Source organism: Haematobia irritans, chromosome 5 (genome assembly GCF_050003625.1).
Source record: "Haematobia irritans isolate KBUSLIRL chromosome 5, ASM5000362v1, whole genome shotgun sequence".
NCBI classification, from domain to species: Eukaryota; Metazoa; Arthropoda; class Insecta; order Diptera; family Muscidae; genus Haematobia; species Haematobia irritans.
The window spans coordinates 91,130,241-91,152,820 of NC_134401.1; the positions used below are offsets into that span (position 1 = coordinate 91,130,241).

The window sequence follows — 22,580 nt, forward strand, 5'->3', positions numbered from 1 at the left end:
TGCTGTATATTCTTGTTTAGTAAAGAACTTAAATTTAGTTTTATTGCCAAACCACTTAGGGGTTGATACATTTTCCGGTATATCTTCACCATAAAAAGGTTAAAGTGGCAGCCCGATTAAGATTCAGGCTCACTTAGACTATTCAGTCCATTGTGATAGGTTAGGTTAGGTTAAAGTGGCAGCCCGATCTTCACCATGCCCTACATTTAAAAAAAATGTTTTGATCATATTTTTAAGAACTTATAAATGTTTGCTTTCTCTCATTTATTTGAGAGAAAAAAAAAAAAACGATAAAAACTGGGTAACGCATTTTCGGAATAATTTTACTTTGAATTTCTGAATTTACATTTTATCAAATTTTATTATCATTTTTATCAAATGTTAATCGGAGAAATACAAAAAATACAAAATAATGAAACTCCTACATGAGAGAAATCTCTCTTTAAAATAAGTGCTGCCCAATTCTGGGTGACACCATTTGAAGAGGAATAAAACATTAACCTAAAAACGCCGTATCAATAAATTGAAATCCGTTTTCATGTGAATTTTGAAATTAACTTCAAATCCTTTATATTTTTTCAAAAGGATATGGTTGACTTTGTTAGACCAAAATGTTCCTTATGAATGCAATCATTTTTAACAAATGTTCTCTCAATTTAAAAGACAAAACTGGATGGGCCGAGTTCGGCTTTTTACAAATGCAATGGCAAGATTATTATACAATTGTAGTAATTAAAATATAATATTTCTGTTTTGAAGAAAATTTAGGAGATGGCAAAAAATTCGTATATAATTATTCATACACCCAATAAAAATCCGCATAAAACGATAATTTTAGTTACAAAAGGATCATGTGTTCGTCTAAATTACTATTCTTACCTTGTTTTGATGGCATATTGTAGTGCTGGCAATTATGTCCATTCTATTGGAGGGTCCATTGAACATCATTTTTTCGTGAAATTACTAAAACGAAATAGAAAATGGCAATGACTTATTAAGAATTCTAATTAAAACAAGTATATACGGCCGTAAGTTCGGCCAGGCCGAAGCTTATGTACCCTCCACCATGGATTGCGTAGAAACTTCTACTGAAGACTGTCATCCACAATCGATTTACTTGGATTGCGGTAACACTTGCCGATGGCAACGTATCCTAAAACTTCCTAACACCGTAATATATGCAACATAGTCCATACGTGGTATATATTAAACTAAAAAAGGCCGATTAAATATGTATATAATTAAGTTTAAAGTTTCTATAGAAATAAAATTTTCTATAGAAATAAAATTTTGACAAAATAAAATTTTGACAACATTTTCTATAGAAATAAAATTCTGACAAAATTTTCTATAGAAATAAAATGTTGACAAAATTTTCTATAGAAATAATTTTTTTACAAAATTTTCTATAGAAATAACATTTTGACAATGTTTTCTATAAAAATAAAATTTTGGTATATTATTTTTGGCTCGAGTGGCAACCATGATTATGAACCGATAAGGACCAATTTTTGTGTGATTGGGGATCGCCTATATATAACTATAGACCGATATGGACCAATCTTGGCATTGTTATTAGCGGCCGGAGATCAAATCTGGGGAACGGTTTATATGAGGCTATATATAATTATGGACCAATTCTTGCGTGTTTGTTGGAGACCACATTCTAACACCACGTTCCAAATTTCAACCGGATCGGATGAATTTTGCTCCTCCAAGAGGCTCCGGAGGACAAATCTGGGGATCGATTTATATGGGGGCTATATATAATTATGGACCGATATGGACCAATTCCTGCATGGTTGTTAGAGACCATATACTAACACCACGTACCAAATTTCAAGCGGATCAGATGAATTTTTCTCCTCTAAGAGGCTCCGGAGGTCAAATCTGGGGATCGTCTTCTTTGGGGGCTATATATAATAATGGGCCGATGTAGACCAATTTTTGCATGGTCATTAGAGAACATATACCAACACCATGTACCAAATTTCAGCCGGATCGGATGAAATTTGCTTCTCTTAGATGCTCCGCAAGCCAGATCGGGGGATCGGTTTATATGAGGCTATATATAATTATGGACCAATTCTTGCGTGTTTGTTGGAGACCACATTCTAACACCACGTTCCAAATTTCAACCGGATCGGATGAATTTTGCTCCTCCAAGAGGCTCCGGAGGACAAATCTGGGGATCGATTTATATGGGGGCTATATATAATTATGGACCGATATGGACCAATTCCTGCATGGTTGTTAGAGACCATATAATAACACCATGTACCAAATTTCAGCCGGATCGGATGAAATTTGCTTCTCTTAGAGCAATCGCAAGCCAAATTTGGGGGTCCGTTTATGTGGGGGCTATACGTAAAATTGGACCGATATGGTCCATTTTCAATACCTTCCAACCTACATCAATAACAACTACTTGTGCCAAGTTTCAAGGCGATAGCTTGTTACGTTCGGAAGTTAGCGTGATTTCAACAGACGGACAGACGGACGGACGGATGGACGGACATGCTCAGATCGACTCAGAATTTCACCACGACCCAGAATATATATACTTTATGGGTCTTAGAGCAATATTTCGATGTGTTACAAACGGAATGACAAAGTAAATATACCCCCATCCTATGGTGGAGGGTATAAAAATAGTTAATTAAAATTATGTAAGCATAAATAAATCTTCAATTTAGTGAAATACAAATACATAATAGAACTATGAATAATAGCTTATCTTTCATAAAAATTACCACAAATTTTTACTTGAAGTCGTTTGTTTACTCCAAAAAGACACCAAAACACAGTCAGAGAGAGAGAGAGAAAGAGAGATAGAGGCCAAATATGTAATTTCAGGCCAAATATGATATAGAGCCGTTGCAAGGTTTTGCTAGAGATTTTTTAACCACTACAAATTTGCAAGTTGTAGCACATAATTATCTGATATTTATTTGTGGTAAACAAATTTTTGCATTTGCGCAATATATTTCTGAATAAATGTATGCCACTTTTTTTCGCGACGATATTCTTAAATAATCATGCACTTGTATAATTTGTAAGTTACTCTATAATATTATCCATTATACGCCACCATGTACTTCATTTAATGTTACTTATACGCTCTATGGGTACATTGGTATAAATTCACTAGGTAAGTTATAAGAATGGGGTGGTAAAGGTAAATTTTTTCTTCAACACACATACAAAAAAGCGTTCAACATTGCTCCAAAACAAATCCCTTGTCCTGTTGAAAGCTACCATAGCCAAAGGAATCGAAAAGTTTTATATCGTTCACCAAAGTTTATTTAACTTTATAACGATCTCTCTCCCTTACCCAGAAGATATTTTTACAATTGCACCTTTTTGTGTGACTAAGAGATTTCGTAGAATCGCTCCAAACACAAACTAACACTTCAAAACGTGGCAAACAAAACAATTTTCTTAGAAACGTGCTTTTCTGCTCAAGTTGGCTTATTTCCACGTTACATCCAAACGGTTTGTGAACAAAGTCTAAATGCTGGAGGTGGTAAGAGCATGGTGACTTCAAGTGAAACAAATTGTTAAAGTTGCACTTTAGAAAAAGACGCCATGGGCTAACAGAGTCATGAAAAAAACCACCAGAGCGAGAGGAAGACAAAAATAACAATATATTGGTACGCGTATAAAGAGAAAACGTTGCAAAAAAATCTGTTAAGGCATTAATAGTGCCCGCAAGCGGGGGCCGACTAATTCATTGTCCGCCATTTATGGCTCCAAAAATAAAAAAATAAGTCCTTACCATACACCTCTGACCATCCTAGTGTTAGCGTGCTAAAGACCATTTCAACAAAGTATTTATGACAGGACACTTTTTATGGCAAATTAAAGATTTTATGTAGTATTTTTTGTGCTCCATTTCTTTTTCATCCCCACGAATGCCGCCTCCTTGGAGGAGGTTGCTTTTACGAGTTTCATTTTCCTGTTGATGTTGCAGAAAAATAAAGTTATTTTCGTTAAGAGATTTTACTAAGCGGAGACGTGTCAAAGAAGTTGCAATTTCAAAGTTGTCAAAATAATTTCCAAGAAAAGAAAAATGATGCCAAAATTGGGTATTATATCTGATGGCTGAATGATTTTGCCACACATAAACACTTGATGAAAGTTTCAAATGAGATTTAAAAGCTACAATTGGAAAATTTGCTTTCCGAACAAAAAACACTAAAGAAAATGAAGAATGGAAAAATTAAATTACAAAAGTATCTTTAAATGTCAAGAAGTGTCTTAATTACTTAAATAAAACAAATATTCCTTAGGCACTTAGGGGTCAAAGCAAAAAATTTCGAAAAATTAATATACGTATTTAAAGACTATATTGTAACAAATATTAATCTAATATGAAATAAAACAAAATTTTCACAATTTCCCCTTTAAATTAGCATGTCTTAAAAGTAAGGAAAAACTTTTAATTAACTGAAATATTTGATCTAAATCTTTGCCTATATATGAATAAGATCTATATCCTAACGTAAATTTTATAGAGCTTAGATTTCTATAGTTTCTATAGCAAATTTTATCATAATTTTATTTCTAATTATACAATTATTTTTCGAGCTTTATGGACAGATATAGATTAAGGAACATGGTTAATGGCTCTATTAACCATGTTCCTTAATCTATATCTGTCCATAAAGCTCGAAAAATAATTGTATAATTAGATATAATGCATTTGGACGTCAATTGCCTGTTTCGATATCAGGCTAAGATGTAATATAATAATTTTATTTCGATAAAAAATTTTGCTAAAATTTTATTTTAATACAGAATTTTCTTAAAAGTTTTTTTGTTTCGCAGAAAATCTTGTCAAAATTTTATTTCTGTAGAAAATAATTTGTTCAAATTTTATATAGAAAATTTTGTCAAAATTTTGTTTCTACAGACAGTTAGTCAGTAATTAATTTCTATAGAAAATTTTGTCCAAATTCTATTTCTATAGAAAATGTAGTTCAAATTTTGTTTCTAAAAAAAATTTCGCTTACATTTTATTTTTATAGAAAATTTTGTCAAAATTTTATTTCTCTAGAAAATTTATTTTTTTTATAGAAAATTAAAAATTAAAAATATTATTTTTAATGAAATTTTAGTTAAAATTTTGTTTCTAAAACAATTTTAGTCAAAACTTTATTTCTATAGAAAATTTTGTCAAAATTGTATTTCTGTATAAAATTCTATTTCCATACAAAATTTTTTCAAATTTATATTTCTACAGAAAGTTTACTCAAAATTTTATTTTTATAGAATATTTAGTCAAAATTGAATTTCTGTAGAAAATTTTGCCAAAATTTTATTTCCATACAAAATTTTTTCAAAATTATATTTCTACGGAAAGTTTTCTCAAAATTTTATTTTTATAGAATATTTAGTCAAAATTGTATTTCTGTAGAAAATTTTGCCAAAATTTTATTTCCATAGAAAATTTTATTTCCATACAAAATTTTGTCGAAATTTTATTTCTACAGAAGGTTTTCTCAAACTTTTATTTCTATAGAAAATGTTGTTAAAATCTTGTTTCTAAAGAAACTGTCGAAAATTTATATTGTTTGTTTTAATTTTATTGATGGTTTCTTCTTCAAAATTATTAGTGTTTTGATTTCATTTAAAACCATGTGTTGAATAAACTATAAGAGTAACTTAACTAACAGAGGAAAGTAAATACGTTTGTCAAACTTATTTGATCAACGCCTTTTTAACTGCAATTTTATTTCTATAGAAAAATTTCACAAAAATTTATTTCTAAAGAAAATATTTTCAAAATCTTATTTCTGTAGAAAATGTTGTCAACATTTTATAGAAAAATTTTATTTTTGGGGATAAATTTTTTCAAAATTATAAGTCTATAGAAAAAATTTGCAAACTTTCTATATAAAATTTTGTCGCAATTGTATTTCTATGTTGTATGTTTGTCACATTTGTATTGTATAGAAAAATTTTTCGAAATTTTATTTTTATAGAAAATTTTTTCAAAAATTTTATTTCTATAGAAAATATTCTCAAAAACTTTATTTGTATAGTAAATTTTATCAAGATTTATATTTTAATAGAATTTTGTCAAAATTGTATTTCTATAGAAAGTTTTGTCAAAATTTTATTTCTATAGAAAATTTTGTCAAAATTTTATTTCTATAGAAGATTTTGTCAAAATTTTATTTCTATCGAAAATTTTGTCAAAATGTTATTTCTATCGAAAATTTTGTCAACATTTTATTTCTACAGAAAATTTTGTCAAAATTTTATTTCTGCATTGTTGTTGTTTTTATTGCAGCTAAAAACCATACATTGACTAAACTACAAGTGTAGCTTAACCAACAGAGGAAAAGAAAAGAATGTTTGTAATAGAAAATTTTGTCAAAATTTTATTTCTATAGAAAATTTTGTAACAATTTTATTTCTATAGAAAATTGTGTCAACATTTTATTTCTATAGAAAATTTTGTCAAAATTTTATTTCTTTAGAAAGTTTTGTCAAAATTTTATTTCTATAGAAAATTTTACACAATTTTATTTCTATAGAAAATTTTGTCAAAATTTTATTTCTATAGAAAATTTTGTCAACATTTTATTTCTATAGAAAATTTTGTCAAAATTTTATGTCTCTAGAAAATTTTGTCAAAATTTTATTTCTCTAGAAAATTTTGTCAAAATTTTATTTCTATAGAAAATTTTGTCAAAATTTTATTTCTATAGAAAATTTGGTCAAAATTTTATTTCTCTAGAAAATTTGGTAAAATTTTATTTCTACAGAAAATTTTGTCAAAATTTTATTTCTATAGAAAATTTTGTCAAAATTTTATTTCTATAGAAAATTTTGTCAAAATTTTATTTCTCTAGAAAATTTTGTCAAACTTTTATTTCTATAGAAAATTTTGTCAAACTTTTATTTCTATAGAAAATTTTGTCAAAATTTTATTTCTATAGAAAATTTTGTCAAAATTTTATTTCTATAGAAAATTTTGTCAAAATTTTATTTCTATAGAAAATTTTGTCAAAATTTTATTTCTCTAGAAAATTTTGTCAAAATTTTATTTCTATAGAAAATTTGGTCAAAATTTTATTTCTCTAGAAAATTTGGTCAAAATTTTATTTCTCTAGAAAATTTTGTCAAAATTTTATTTCTACAGAAAATTTTGTCAAAATTTTATTTCTATAGAAAATTTTGTCAAAATTTTATTTCTATAGAAAATTTTGTCAAAATTTTATTTCTATAGAAAATTTTGTCAAAATTTTATGTCTCTAGAAAATTTTGTCAAAATTTTATTTCTCTAGAAAATTTTGTCAAACTTTTATTTCTATAGAAAATTTTGTCAAAATTTTATTTCTATAGAAAGTTTTATCAAAATTTTATTTCTATAGAAAGTTTTGTCAAATTTCATTTATATAGGAAATTTTGTCAACATTTGTCAAGTTCTATCAAAATTTTATATCTGTTTTTTCCAAATTTTATTTTTACAGAAAATGTTCTCAAAATTTTATTTCTATAGAAAATGATCACAAAATTTTATTTCTTTAGAAAGTTTTATCAAATTTTCATTTCTATAGCAATTTTTTTCTATAGATTTTTCAACGAGTTAAGGTTTTAATATTTAGTTGCAAAAAACAGTATCTTTTGCGAGAGGGGTCGCAACAACAAAAATATTAGCAAGTTTCAAAATCAGTTAATAAACTTTACATTGATTAACTTTTCCAAACAAACATCCCCCAAATTACGAACAGTGAAAAGGAGAATCTTGCATTTCCCTTTATATTACCGATTCTCTTTCATAACCAAACTAAAAGGAAAACAGTATTAGTCAAACGCAAAGTTTGAGGGAAAATTGTTAAAGTTCTTCTTTCCACCATACATTTAAATTTAATGAATTGCTGTTATCTATCTTAAAATCCTTAGCAACAATCATTACAGTCATGAAACTCTTCACGTTGGAAAAATGAGATGTTTTGCGTTTTTAACAACAAAAAATGGAGGGTTTGCCCTAACATTTATAGAAAATTTTGAAGAGGTTTCATACTTTTTAGCGATGGCCAAGGCTACTTAGTTCTTCTATTTCCATTGGTTACCTACCCCGCAGATTTTGGGCCATAAAAAAGGAATTAATGCCACCTTTCAAAATTCTAAGAGAAAATATGATATTATTTATTAAGAGCAGAAGGTAGACCACAAGAAAGGGTGGGGGACGGCGCAAGCATATGGGGTCATAATTTTCGGCAAGGCCGAATTTCATATACCTTATCCCAAAGGTCGCATACAAAAAGCTTTCCTGATGGTACGAACCCATTAAAGCTGAAAGACATGCCAATAGATACCTAGCATGGCTAATTTTGGCAGGAATGAAGGCCGAAGAAGACATTACACGCTGTACGAAAGTGGCTCTGCGGTATTTTAACTCATTACTGACGTAGCGCCTTCTGGAGATAATCAACACTTTGGTTTCTTTTTTTGCACACCTTACTCTCCAAAATGCTTCAGACGAAAATTTCCAACGGATTGAGTTCCAGCGGTTTTGGTGACAATTGTGCGTTAGAAAATCCTTTTTAACACATCTTTGGTTAACGCACGAGTGCGATGATGCCGAATCACAATGTCCACGATCTGTGGCCAAAATGTGCCCAGCGCTTCAATACTGTGTTTTATTTTGACCCCACGGTCGATTAATACGAGCAGAGAGCGTCCATCGGCCGTTACGGAGGCTCCGCCCCATTACCATCGGCGGCCAGTCGAAGGTGTATTTAAAAATTAAACTAATAAACAAGAATTTCAAAATGAAAACAAAATTAAATGAATGAAATTTTCTATAGAAATAAAATTTTGACAAAACTTTCTATAGAAATAAAATTTTGACAAAATTTTCTAGAGAAATAAAATTTTGACAAAATTTTCTATACAAATAAAATGTTGACAAATTTTGCTGTAGAAATACAATTTTGACAAAATTTTCTATCGAAATAAAATGTTGATAAAATTTTCTATAGAAATAAAATTTTGATAAAATTTTCTATAGAAATAATTTTTTTACAAAATTTTCTTTAGAAAAACTATTGCTAGGTTAGGTTAAAGTGGCAGCCCGATTAAGATTCAGGCTTTTTTCCAATTGCCTTTTTGCACGAGTACAAAGCTACCGTTGCTTTTCTCGCCCTTTCTTCAATATTAAGTTTAAAGTTCAGCTTCCTGTCTAAACTAACGCCAAGCTATTTTGCACACTCACCAAAGGGAATTTCAATACCCCCTAAGGAAATAGGCCTAACCGTGGGAGTTTTGCGATCTTTGCAGTACATGACTAGTTCTGTTTTTGCAGGATTTACCCCAAGACCATTGTCTTTCGCCCATTTCTCAGTCATCCGGAGGGCCCTCTGAATAATATCTCTGATTGTGGATGGGAATTTTCCCCTGACTGCTAGAGCCATATCACCTGCGTATGCCACCACTTTTATCCTTTCTTTTTGTAGGGTAACCAGAAGGTTATTTATAGTAACATTCCAAAGAAGAGGTGATAGAACTCCTCCTTGGGGAGTGCCTCTGTTCTTATACCTTTGTATGTTTACTTGTCCTAGTGAGGCTGAAATACGTCCCTTCATTAGAAGTTTGTCTAACAGCCTAAGTATACATGGATCAACATTCAGAGTTGTCAGTCCTCTCAAATTCTTCTTGTAAGCGTCCCAATCCTCAGGGGCTCTAGTGGACTTTGCCTTGTTAAAGAGCTTCCTGCAAGATTTCCTCATATTACTTAATTCCGTACACCACCATGGTGGTCGATTTTTCCCCCTTGGCTTCCCTCTAGGGCATGCAGCTTTCAGTGAGATGTTGAAGACCTTAGTAATCCGTTCCTTTGCGTGTCACTGCGTGTCACATCAGCCGCTTCAATCGAGTCATCAAGAATGTCCTCTTCAGAGATCTCGGTGACTCTCGCAATACCCATAGGTTCAACTTTGGTAAGTTCTGAGGCAGTAGAAACCTCCTCACGCATACGGTATCTATCCATGTCTTTAACTTTGGTATCTCCCTCGACTTCGCAAGAGGATCCGCTTACTTTTGATTCAGACAGAGGCTTGTCCATTTCTGAATCCTTTAGCTGATCGTTTTTATATACCTTCATTTGGATATAATGAAAGTCATAACATACACGGCCCTGAGACTTTGCTAGATGTGGCAAAGACTGAGTGTTCAATATAAACACTCCATGCCATCTTGGTCCATCCACTTCATCCAAACGGCCAACCTTCCAAACAGCTGTTGGAATATCTGGATTGCATCGTTTCAGCCTATTTAAAATCGATTCAGGGTCAGAAGGGTTTGCAGGTATCCACGCATGTGCTCTAGGTCTAGCCGGTATGTCTTTCTTCTCGACTAACTCTAGAGCAGCTCCTTCCCAAACTTCACCAATTAGTATCAGAGCAGCTTTAAAACATTCTATAGACCTCTGGTCCTCAAATTCGACTAGCTTAAATCGTCCTTGATACCAACCAGCCTCTAGGTGTCGAGGATCTGGGCCGGGAAACTTTTCCAGCACCTGTGAGTAGACGCCAGACAAAGCATTCTCAATTTCCCCCCATTTTTGCTTTGGAACCCTCCTTTATTAATGATAGCCATCACAAGGCTGTCTTTAGCAACTGAGGCAAACGATCTTTGATCCTTTTTGGAGGATGGCAGCTCATCCGGCGATCGTTCCCTTTATCTAGTCTCAAGAATTCCTTGAGCCCATTTTAAGGAATCGCTTTGTTTAGCCGACAGCGTGCTTGGGTCGACTGATCCTAACTTTTTTTAGGATAAAAAAAACATTTCTGCGTTCCTTGAATCTCTTTCGTGAGGGATTACCTCCTTTTGATGTCCTCACCTTAGAAAAAGTTCGACTTGTCAGAGAATCGCCACCTGTCGAGCCGTCTACAGGTAGACTAATTGGGCCTAACTCTTGGTCATTGCCCAGATTTATAACTCCCGTCGATACCCGTCCACTGGGCCCTGAAGTTAGCAACCCAGTGGATAACTTTGAATTTCGCTGCATGGTGGCTTAATATCCCACCACACTTGAAATTCTTAGTAGGTACCTATTACGATGAGTTTATCCGCTATTAAAAAACACGTCCGTTCCGTTCGACGGTTGAATAGATCTAAAAGAACTATTGCTAAAATGTTCTACAAATTTTGGCAAACGTGTATAAAATCCACTATAGCAATAAAATTTTGACAAAATTGCCTGTATAAATATAATTTTGACAAAATAGAAAAATTTTCTATAGAAATGAAATTTTGACAAAATTTTCTAGAGAAATACAATTTTGACAAAATTTTCTAGAGAAATAAAATTTTGACAAAATTTTCTAGAGAAATAAAATTTTGACAAAATTTTCTAGAGAAATAAAATTTTGAGAAAATTTTCTAGAGAAATAAAATTTTGACAAAATTTTCTATAGAAATAAAATGTGTACAATATTTTCTATAGAAATAAAATTTTCACAAATTTTTATATGGAAATAAAATTTTGAGAAATTTTTATATAGAAATAAAATTTTCTACAGAAATACAATTTTGACAAAATTTTCTATCGAAATAAAAATTTTCAAAAGATTTTGATAAAATTCTATATGGAAATAAAATTTTTACAAAAATTTCTTTAGAAAAAAATTGGTAAAATGTTCTCCAAATTTTGTTAAATTATTTTTGTCTCGAGTGGCAACCGTGTACAAAATCCTCTATAGAAATACAATTTTGACAAAATTGTCTGTATAAATAAAATATTGACAAAATTTTCTATAGAAATGACATTTTGACAAATTTTTCTATAGCAATAAAACTTTATATAGAAATAAAATTTTGACACAATTTTCTATCGAGTTTTTTCTATACAAATAAAATTTGGACAAACGTTTCTATGGAAATAAAATTTTGACAAAATTTGCTAGTAAAGTCAAATTTGGTAAACTGTTCTCCAAATTTTGATAGATTATTTTGGGCCCGAGTGGCAACCGTGTACAAAATCCTCAAATAAGTCTTAGTCTATATTGGAAGCGATTTTATTTCAAATCTAAAGATTCAATATTTCTGTTAATTTAAGAAGGATTTCTTTAACTCACTAACTTTTAACTTTTTTACTTTAAAGAAAATGTACCGTACTTCAAAGACATGCGACTTTAACTGAGGGACGCAAATTGCGAAAATTTATCAAAAAATAATTTAAAGCAAAATTATAAACTTTCACTTAAGTAAAATCTTGTTATTTAAAAAACGAAATTTGTCCTTAATATTGTGTAAATTTCGCATCCTTAAATTTAGTTTGCGTAGTCTTTAATACCACGTAAATGTTTTTTTTTTCAGTGTAGCTATTCATTGATTTTCCGCCAAATTTGCACCACTTCCGGATCCACAAAGAATTTTTCACTACTTTTTTGCAGGATTTTTTGATACATGTCACCATGGGCTTCACTTTGTTTCTTCTGGCCGTTACATACATATGAACAAACTCATAATACCAGAGCTGCGGTGAAGGGTCTAAAAATATGCTAGCATCAGTAGGACCAATAAAACTCGTTTTTTTTTGTGCTGGATGTTTGGAATGATGCAAATGGGAAAAAGGAAAATGGCAGAAATCAGTGTAAAACCACAAAGTAAGCATTTTGAAGCCATAACAAGTGCCTCTAATTAAACACGAACCAGAGTGAAAAAATCGAAGGAGACTATGATAAATATGATCCTTCTTATATTTTTAGAAGGACTCCTATTATTTTCGTTTTTTTTTTCTATCAAGGGATGACTAAGAAGATTGTGGCAAAGCAGGAAATATGATTATAATGTGAAACTCGTCATCGCATTTGAAAATGGCAAAGGTGGTGTGGTAGGTTAAGCCAAAAGACTTGGGAATGCGAACGCTTTGCTGCTTGAAGTTCATAATTTATCATGCTTGTGTAGGCCAAGACCGTTTTTTTGCTCTCTTTCCTCTTTTTGTAAGCTAAATTATCTCTTACCGTGTTTCTTGCCTCGTTATAAATAATCATAATTTGCAATTTTAATTTTATAACAGGTGTATTGTGTAATTAGATAATTTTGTTAAATATTTTTGGTGGACTTGTTACAGCGTTGCCTTATAAGGATATTTATGGATACCTTTTGCGTAATAAGGATTGACTTGTTTCACTTTTGCCCTCACTCTCTTTCCTTCAGAAAGGCAAAAGCCAATTTATATTCCTATATACGAAATTTTATATTTTCTGTTTATTTTTTTTTTACTTTCCTTTGCTATGCCATGCATATGAAAAGAAGACACAAATAAATTTCATCATAAATTAATGTCCTCTTCCAAGTGGCCATAACGAGTGCAAGGACTCAAAGAGACAATACTTGACACTTAAGTGGGTGCTGTCTCAATGAGATGCATGATACCTTTACGTTGGTAATGACTTCAAAAAAAAAAGCAGCCCCATGGCATAAGTGAATGTACTCCAATTACATTTGGCCATTATTCTTTGTATGTACGCTGAGGGAGAGAGAGAGAGAACACAGTGACTTGGACACAAAAGAAGTTGTAACTACAGGGCTAGTAAACGCTTCGAAATATTATCGAAATTTTTCATTAAAATTGAGCCAACAAAACAAATGCAGAAATACAATGAACCTTTTCATTATTGTAATTAAATTTTTATTTAATAACAAAACAAATTTTTGAGTATAAAATAATTTGGAAGTGGTAAAGATAACAAATAATAGATATTTAAAACAAGTATATACGGCCGTAAGTTCGGCCAGGCCGCAGCTTATGTACCCTCCACCATGGATTGCGTAGAATTTTCTACTGAAGACTGTCATCCACAATTGAATTACTTGGGTTGCGGTAACACTTGCCGATGGCAACGTATCCTAAAACTTCCTAACACCGTAATATATGCAACATAGTCCATACGTGGTATATATTAAACTAAAAAGGCCGATTAAATATGTATATAATTAAGTTTAAAGTTTCTATAGAAATAAAATTTTGACAACATTTTCTATAGAAGTAAAATTTGGAAAAAATTTTCTATAGAAATAAAATTTGGAAAAAATTTTCTATAGAAATAAAATTTTGACAAAATTTTCTATAGAAATAAAATTTTGACAAAATTTTCTATAGAAATAAAATTTTGACAAAATTTTCTATAGAAATAACATTTTGACAATGTTTTCTATAAAAATAAAATTTTGGTAGATTATTTTTGGCTCGAGTGGCAACCATGATTATGAACCGATATGGACCAATTTTTGTGTGATTGGGGATCGGCTATATATAACTATAGACCGATACGGATTAATTTTAGCATGGTTATTAGTGGTCTTATACTAACACCACGTTGCAAATTTCCACTGGATCGGATGACCTTTGCTCCTACAAGAGGCTCCGGAGATCAAATCTGGAGAACGGTTTATATGGGGGCTATATATAATTATGGACCTATATGGACCAATTCTTGCGTGTTTCACATTCTAACGCCATGTTCCAAATTTCAACCGTATCGGATGAATTTTGTTCCTCCAAGAGGCTCCGGAGGACAAATCTGGGGATCGATTTATATGGGGGCTATATATAATTACGGACCGATTCTTGCATGGTTGTTAGAGACCATATACTAACACCACGTACCAAATTTCAACCGGATCGGATGAATTTTGCTCTTCTAAGAGGCTCCGGAGGTCAAATCTGGGGATAGGCTTATATGGGGGCTATATATAATTATGGACTGATATGGACCAATTTTGGCATGGTTGTTAGAGACAATGTACTCGTACCAAATTTCAATCGGATCGGATGACGTTTAGAATTTTTTAAATTTTGTAGATTTTTATACCCTAAACCACATAGTGGTCAGGGTATAATAAGTTTGATCGGCCAAAAAATGTGCCTACCAGAAATATTGATTTTAGACCCCATAAAATATATACCGATCGACTCAGAATCACCTCCTGAGTCGATCTAGCGCTTGGTGTCCGTCCGTCTGTCCATGTATTTGTTGTTCACAGGATTCCGGTCGCAATTATTAACCGATTTTGATGAATTTTGGTACAGGGAGGTTTTTGAGCACAAGGACGAACGCTATTGAATTTGGAAGAAATCGGATCAAATTTAGATATAGCTCCCATATATATGTATCGCCCGATCTCGACAAATGGGGTCACGTTGGGCGTTTTTTCAAACGGATCGTCACCAAATTCGGCAAATGGTAATCTTTTTCATCGCCCTTCAAGTCTGCAAAATTTCATCCAAATCGGTGCAGATTTAGATATAGCTCTCATATATATGTATCGCCCGATTTTCCCAAATTTGGCCACAAAACTTTTATTTATCAACCGATCTTACTCAAAGTTGGCTAAAAATAATCTTCTATAGCACTAACTATATGTGCAAAAAATCATCGAAATCGGTTCAGATTTAGCTATAGCTCCCATATATATGTATAGCCCGATTTTCCCAAATTTGGCCATAGAACCCTTATTTATTAACCGATCTTACTAAAGGCTGGCTAGATCTAGTCCTCTATAGTACTAACTATATGTGCAAAATTTCATCGAAATCGGTGCAAATTTAGATATAGCTCCCATATATGTATCGCCCGATTTTGGAAAAATCGCCCTTATAACCTTATGTTTGACAATACAGGCTTCATTTCGTAACTGATCTTACTCAAATCTTGCACAAGGTAACCTTTTGAGGTATTAATAAAACCCGCAAAATATTATGCAAATTGGTTCAGATTTAGATATAGCTTCCATATATATGCATCGCTCGATTTTCCCAAATTTGGCCATAGTACTCTTATTTATTAACCAATGTTACTCAAATTTCAAATTTTGATGTACTAGCCGATCGTACTTATACATACTTGTAGCTCTTACATAAGAATATTGCTCGATTTTTACAAATTTGTATTTATTACCCACACTAATTTAACGATTTTCTCTTTTTTAATAATGGGCTCAATATTAGTGGCATACTAACTCCGTAGGCGCAATATCAACACAGTCAGTGTTGCTAGAAGTAAGGGAAATTCCCTTAGCGTCTTGTAGGGACGTAGGGCCACAATGTAGGACATTTTCACTCAACACAATTTGAAATAATTTTTACATTTTGGTGGCTCTAGAGGAGGTAATTAGAAGCCGGCAAGGCTTGATCTTTAACAATGTGTGGTAAACTTTATTCCTGTAGAAAATTTTGTCAACATTTTATTTCTATAGAACATTTTGTCAAAATTGTATTTCTATAGAAATTTTTTTTCAAAATATTATTTCTTTAAAAAATTTTCTCAAAATTTTATTTCTGTGGAATTTTTTCTCAAAATTTTATTTCTATAGAATTTATTGTCAAAATTTTATTTCTATAGAAAAATTTTCACAAAAATTTGTTTATAGAAACTTTTTCCAAAATTTTATTTTTATAGAGATTTAACAAAAAAGATTACTAATTTGGGTAGAATTCTACCAACTGTGGCAACCGTGGTGGTAATACAAATTTATATTCTAAGTTATATACGTTGCATATTCATGTTTTAAGATAATAAAGTACTTAGAACCGTTTTTGTTTTGTAAATTTTTTTAAATTTAAACGAAAAATATAGTAGGGAAAATTGTTTGGGAAAGTAGGGAACTTTTTTTGTCCTTGTAGGATAAACCGAACATATTCCCTGGCAACATTGACAATGAGCTATAGTCAGATTGACACAAAGCACCCATAGACATGTACCCCTTAATTTTCTTAAATATGCAACTGCGGTTTATCTCCCAGACCTATATGTTACCCCATAAATGCTTATGATTACTAATTCTGTAATGGTGGTTTAGGGTATGATATAGTCGGCCCCGCCCGACTTTCTACTTTACTTACTTGTTTTTAAATTATTTTAACTCGTGTATCAAACGTGAGTGACACTCGCATGACAAGAATTATGATAATGGCAAAATCCTTCAATATGCCTCGTTAGCCACTGTGCGTGCAATGTATATCTTACTGAGTGGCTGATTTTGTTTTTATTTTCATGTTTCCCTGAAAGAGAAACAGAGAAATGCTTTTCTCAAATAACAATACATGGATCCTACATAAGTCAGCAAGGCAAGCGAGTGAGCTAAAGAGTCTCTCACACACACACACACATCTCTCTTTATATTCTATTTGTCCCTCATACAGTGAGATACGTAGTTTGGGTCATGACCATGTATGACTGCAAACATTTTCTAACGGAAGTGAATTTAAGGATCTTCGTATTAAAAGGCATGCATAAATGCATTTTACCAGCAATATAGTATATAGTGTGTGATTGAAGACATTGAATTATAAATAATAAGTATACACAGGCGTAAGTTCGACCAGGCTGAATCTTAAATACCCACCACCATGAATCAACTGTAATCGTTTCCTCTGAAAGCCCCTTTAAAATTCAAAAATTTTTTCACTAAAATTTAGGACACAGATTTTGGAGATTTGCTTCCCTCTGTTAAAGTCGTAGGTCTTTGAAGTAAGGTAAATTTTCCTTAACCCTTTCACTACTGATGTCCACTTAGAATGACATTCGAAAAAGACACAAAATTCTATTTTCTAACTTCTAACTTTTACGGGTTCTTTTTTGTATTTTTTCTCATACTTTGAAAGATATTATAGACCAAATAGCGCTTATTTTCGTAAGGTCATTTGATCACAATTCAAGAATCAAGTTTTCAGAACAAGCTCATATAGCTCTTGATGTAATTGAGGTAGGTTTTCAAAATGACAATTTTTGTTCTACATGCTGTTAGTACAAATAAAAAAGAAGAAAAATAAAAGTTTTTATCATTAGGTTTATTTCGGTAGCGAAAGGGTTAAAGCAATGTAAAACATTTCTAATTTAAAGAAATCGACAGATATATTGAGATAAAAACCCCTGGAATTTAGGCAAAGGCTTATTTTAAAGATTTACATCTTTGGTTTAAGTTTTTTTTGTTTTTTTTTATAATATATTTTGTAATTAGATAATTTTCTTAAATATTTTTGGTGGACCTGTTACAGCGTTGCCTTATTTGAATATTTATGGGAGCATTTTGCGTAATTTCTTTTTTTTTCTTGGCTTTCCTTTACTATGCCATGCATATGAAAAGAAGACACAAATACATTTTTTTTTTTTTTTTGAATTGAGAAAACTCTTTTTACTTTGAGATGTCTATTGGATTTTGAACAGGAATTTGTGTGTACACCTTTATTATTATATATCGATATTATATATCGCAAAATAGAGAAAAAATTCGATGAATGAGAATTTATTGATCCTAAATTTAAAGCCAGAGAGGTTCCTAAAAACTCTCTTTATTGTTGAAAAGCCGGAATCAATACCAAAATCCTTGGATTTAAGTAAACTTTGTTTTTGAGTGCACATCAAATTCTGGATTTGTTTGAATTTTAAGCGGGCAAGAAAATGGAGAAGTAACGCCTTAATTTGAAATGAGTACAAGAAGTAAAATCTCGAAATTTTACTTTTAGTTTCTAGCAATTCTAATGACCAGTGCGTCTTCTATCCCCGAACATAGTGAAATCGGGAGATCGATCTCTAAAGGGGTTATACCAAAACATGGACCGATATACACTATATTCGACACCCCTATATGTGGTCTTAAAATACTTCTAGATTTCCAATTTCAGGTAAATAGGGTCAAAAATTACAGTTTCTAGAAGCCAAAGAAGTCAAATCGGGAGATAAATATAGTTCAAATGCCAAATCGGGAAATCGGATTTTAAAGGAGCTATACCAAAACGTGAACCGATACACACCATACTCGACAAACTTATTATACCCCAATCACCATTCTATTGTGGTGGGTATAAAAAATAAAAATGATAATCGTCGAACTCAGTGCGAGTGTTGAACTCAGAACTCTCTCGTTTGATCACCTCAGACTAGAGGTGTGCCCGTGGGATTGAAATTGTCGTGACTCCCGAACATGTTCGTGACTCACTCTGATGACAACGGCGTGAGTGTTTGTGAGCGTGATTAACAAACCAAATGTCGTGTGTGAACGTGAGTTACGAAAATAATTTCTTCGTGAGTGTGAGTGAGTAATGAATTTCGTAAAACTACGCTCACGAAGATAATCCCGTCCACGGACATAAAACGCTTACGAGTTAGAGGTGTGCAAGTGACACGAAATTGTCGTGACTCACGAAAATTTTCGTGATTCGTGCGTGAGTCACGCTCATGACAACAGCGTGAGTGTGCGTGAGCGTGATTAACAAACCAATATGTCGTGCATGAGCATGAGTCACGAAAATAATATCTTCGTGAGTGTGCGTGAGTAACGAATTACACTCACGAAAATATTCCTGCTCACCAACATAAAACGCTTAAGAGTTAAATTCAACTACAATTCTAGTGACCCCTGTGATGTCGTGTGTGAACGTGAGTTACGAAAATAATTTCTTCGTGAGTGTGAGTGAGAAATGAATTCCCTAAAACTACGCTCACGAAGATAATCCCGTCCACGGACATAAAACGCTTACGAGTTAGAGGTGTGCAAGTGACACGAAATTGTCGTGACTCACGAAAATTTTCGTGATTCGTGCGTGAGTCGTGAGTCACGCTCATGACAACAGCGTGAGTGTGCGTGAGCGTGATTAACAAACCAATATGTCGTGCATGAGCATGAGTCACGAAAATAATATCTTCGTGAGTGTGCGTGAGTAACGAATTACATTCACGAAAATATTCCTGCTCACCAACATAAAACGCTTAAGAGTTAAATTCAACTACAATTCTAGTGACCCCTGTGATGTTAAGAGTTTAATAAGACTCTCGATTTTAATAATGCTCATGTTTTCAGACACTTCGGTAAGGTAAATTAATCATAAAATTATTCGTGAGTCGCGACATTTTTCGTGAGCCACGATATTTTTCGTGAGTCACGACATTTGCGTGCGTGAGTACAAATTTTCTTTTCGTGAGTCCAACCAAACAATATCGTGCGTAAGATTTTTTCCGTGGTGAGTGTGCGTGGGTAAACTAGTACTCAAGTGCACACTAGATAGGGTCACGGCCTAAAGGAAAAAAAAGTTGATGCGGTCACCCCCCAGTTTTGTAGCATATTCGAAGACAATTTCAGAACACCAAAACTTTTTTTCCGTGCACCCTACGACCCCCCCGAAATACAATTTATTGTGCTGTGTCGTCATTTGAAGTCCGATCGAAAAGAAACGCATATCGTTGTTCGTGGTTGATCAGGGGCTATATTTCGTGCATTGGTCATTTTTGACTCAGACGAAACTGGGGGGTGACCGCATCAACTTTTTTTCGTGACCCTATCTAATGGACATACAGGCCATGTTTTCGTGACCATGTAATTTTTTAACTTTTTTGCAGGGAAAAATAATTTTATAAAAACATTGAGCAGGTACACACGATTTTCTTTTTGCGCGTCAGTCGTGTGTTGATTGTTTCTTGGAGTCGACGGAGAATTCGGAATTGTGTTAATTTATTTATTCAGAAGTGGCCGTGGTTTTATGTGAATACAAAAAAAGGAAAGTGGAACATTTTGTTTTAAGAGCAAAATATTATTTTTGGAAGGGGAACATTTTGTTTTCTTTGCAAACATATACATGCTTGCCGAAATCAGATACATAATTTACACGAAAATTACGTGGTTGCGACAAACATGTTATATGTTTCCCGTCCAAACATAAAATTTTGCTCTTGAAACAGGTTTGAGGTCATCATAACCCTTCTCTGGGTCTAGCGAGAGTCTCTGACATGAAAACGAGAGAGTTTCGAGTTTAACACACGCTCTAAGCTCGGCAATTATCATTTTTAGAATGATAATCGATATAATCGATAAAACCATATCTCTGTCTGTCTATTTTAGGGTCACAAATGGGTGTGCCGAGATGAAAATATAGGATATAACATGGTTGCGACAACCATGTTATATTTTCCCCGCCCAAAACATAACATTTTACCCTTGAAACATGTTTGAGGTGATCATGTTCATTCTATGGGCGTATATTTAGAATATTATTCGCTGTTAAAAGAGTTTATTGTTATTGTGCTTAAGATATTACTACCAGGATAGCATAGTTAGTGAAAGACTATACAATGAACTCTTAAATGCTTGCAGGGATATGTAGTTTAGAGCATGACAATGTAAGGATTTGCACATTAGCAATTGAGCGCCTGTTTAACCCTTCATCAGAGCTCTTGTCAAACCATTCAAATGACAGGACATAAGCATTGTCCCATAAATGTCAATGTGTGTCTCTGTCAATGTCTATTTGAGAGTCTCCCATTCTTAACATTATGCTGATACGTGTTTGAGGATGTGTGTGAGTGGAAAGATCTAAGTAACCTGACTAAAAGTACTGTCTACATTAGAAATATGTACTCGTATAAGTGTCAGGATATTCATAATTCACGCCCCCTCACCCACCACCACCACCCCCAGTACTTCAGTAGTATATCCTCTATTGTCTTGATGTTGTTTAAGGACAGTTGAGAGGCTAATATAAGAGGGACACTTGGAGTTTGGCAGTTGGATCATCGTGGATTTCTTTTTTTGACATTATACAATTATTATATGCTAAGCTTTTTAGTGATGAAATTTCAATGGAATTTTGCACATATGGGGGGCTTTGTTGCAGAGGACGGTGTAAAGGAATGGTAGCACGAACTTCGCTCATCTGCCCTGCCACATTAGAGGGAACGTGTACGTGTTATTCGAAATATTATTTCATTGTGAATTCTCTGTGGGCTCTTTTGTTTTAATAATTTTGTTTGGTTTTTGTTATTTTTTTTTGTCTTCTTCGCTTTTCGTTTCATTTTCATCAAAAGACAATTTAAGAATTTAATCTTTTTTTTGGCGTTTTGTTTGTTTTCTATTTCTATTGGCAAAAGTTTGTTTTTGGTCGATACCAATGTTGCTGTTGCTGTTATTACTATGGATGGATTTTGTTTTTGTTTTTCTTTTCTGGCTGATGTAGGTCCTCGGCTTCCATACAGCTCTCATCTGTTAAATATTATGAGGATTATTTGGGATTTGAGAGGAATTTGCATGTGTGAGATCAAGTAATTCGTTGAATTTCCCCAGAGGCGATTAATGTCAACACTTGCAAAAGACCGACATAAGTTTTTCTTCTTTGTTGTTGTTTCTGTTTTGCCAGGAAATATAAGAAATACAATTTCGTGGGAAATTAAATGAAATTGTTAAGAGTTAGAAATAAAGTTAAGAACTTCTAAGTGTTCTAGTACCCCACCCCGAGAAGGGATTTTGTATTTTTCGTTGTATTTCTTTGTGCTACTAGAAAATTCCTATCACACATTACAAACGATTAAATGTGCCATAATACCAGAGAGGATCTATAAAACATTTGAAAGCTTAACTTTAATTGTTGAAAGTTAGGTGTGATGCTTCAATATTTGCAGAACTGTGTTAAGTTTATTTGAATCCTCCACCAGTGATTTAAGGTATTATGGAGGAATATCGCTAGTTAGTCTGAAATGATAAGCCAGAAATGGCTAAAATTGGAAGATACCGATTGCCACCAGATTTAAGAGTTATTAAAGTAGACTTTAAGTGAAAGTTTACAATCA

General features: G+C 32.6%; 1 protein-coding gene across 1 annotated transcript in view; it reads right to left on the reverse strand.

Annotated features, from left to right (window-relative positions):
- Positions 1-22,580, reverse strand: part of stan (Protocadherin-like wing polarity protein stan) — a gene marked incomplete in the record, with an annotated part of 461,543 nt that overhangs the window by 134,935 nt on the left and 304,028 nt on the right. The window contains 1 exon segment of the mRNA XM_075310442.1: positions 880-963.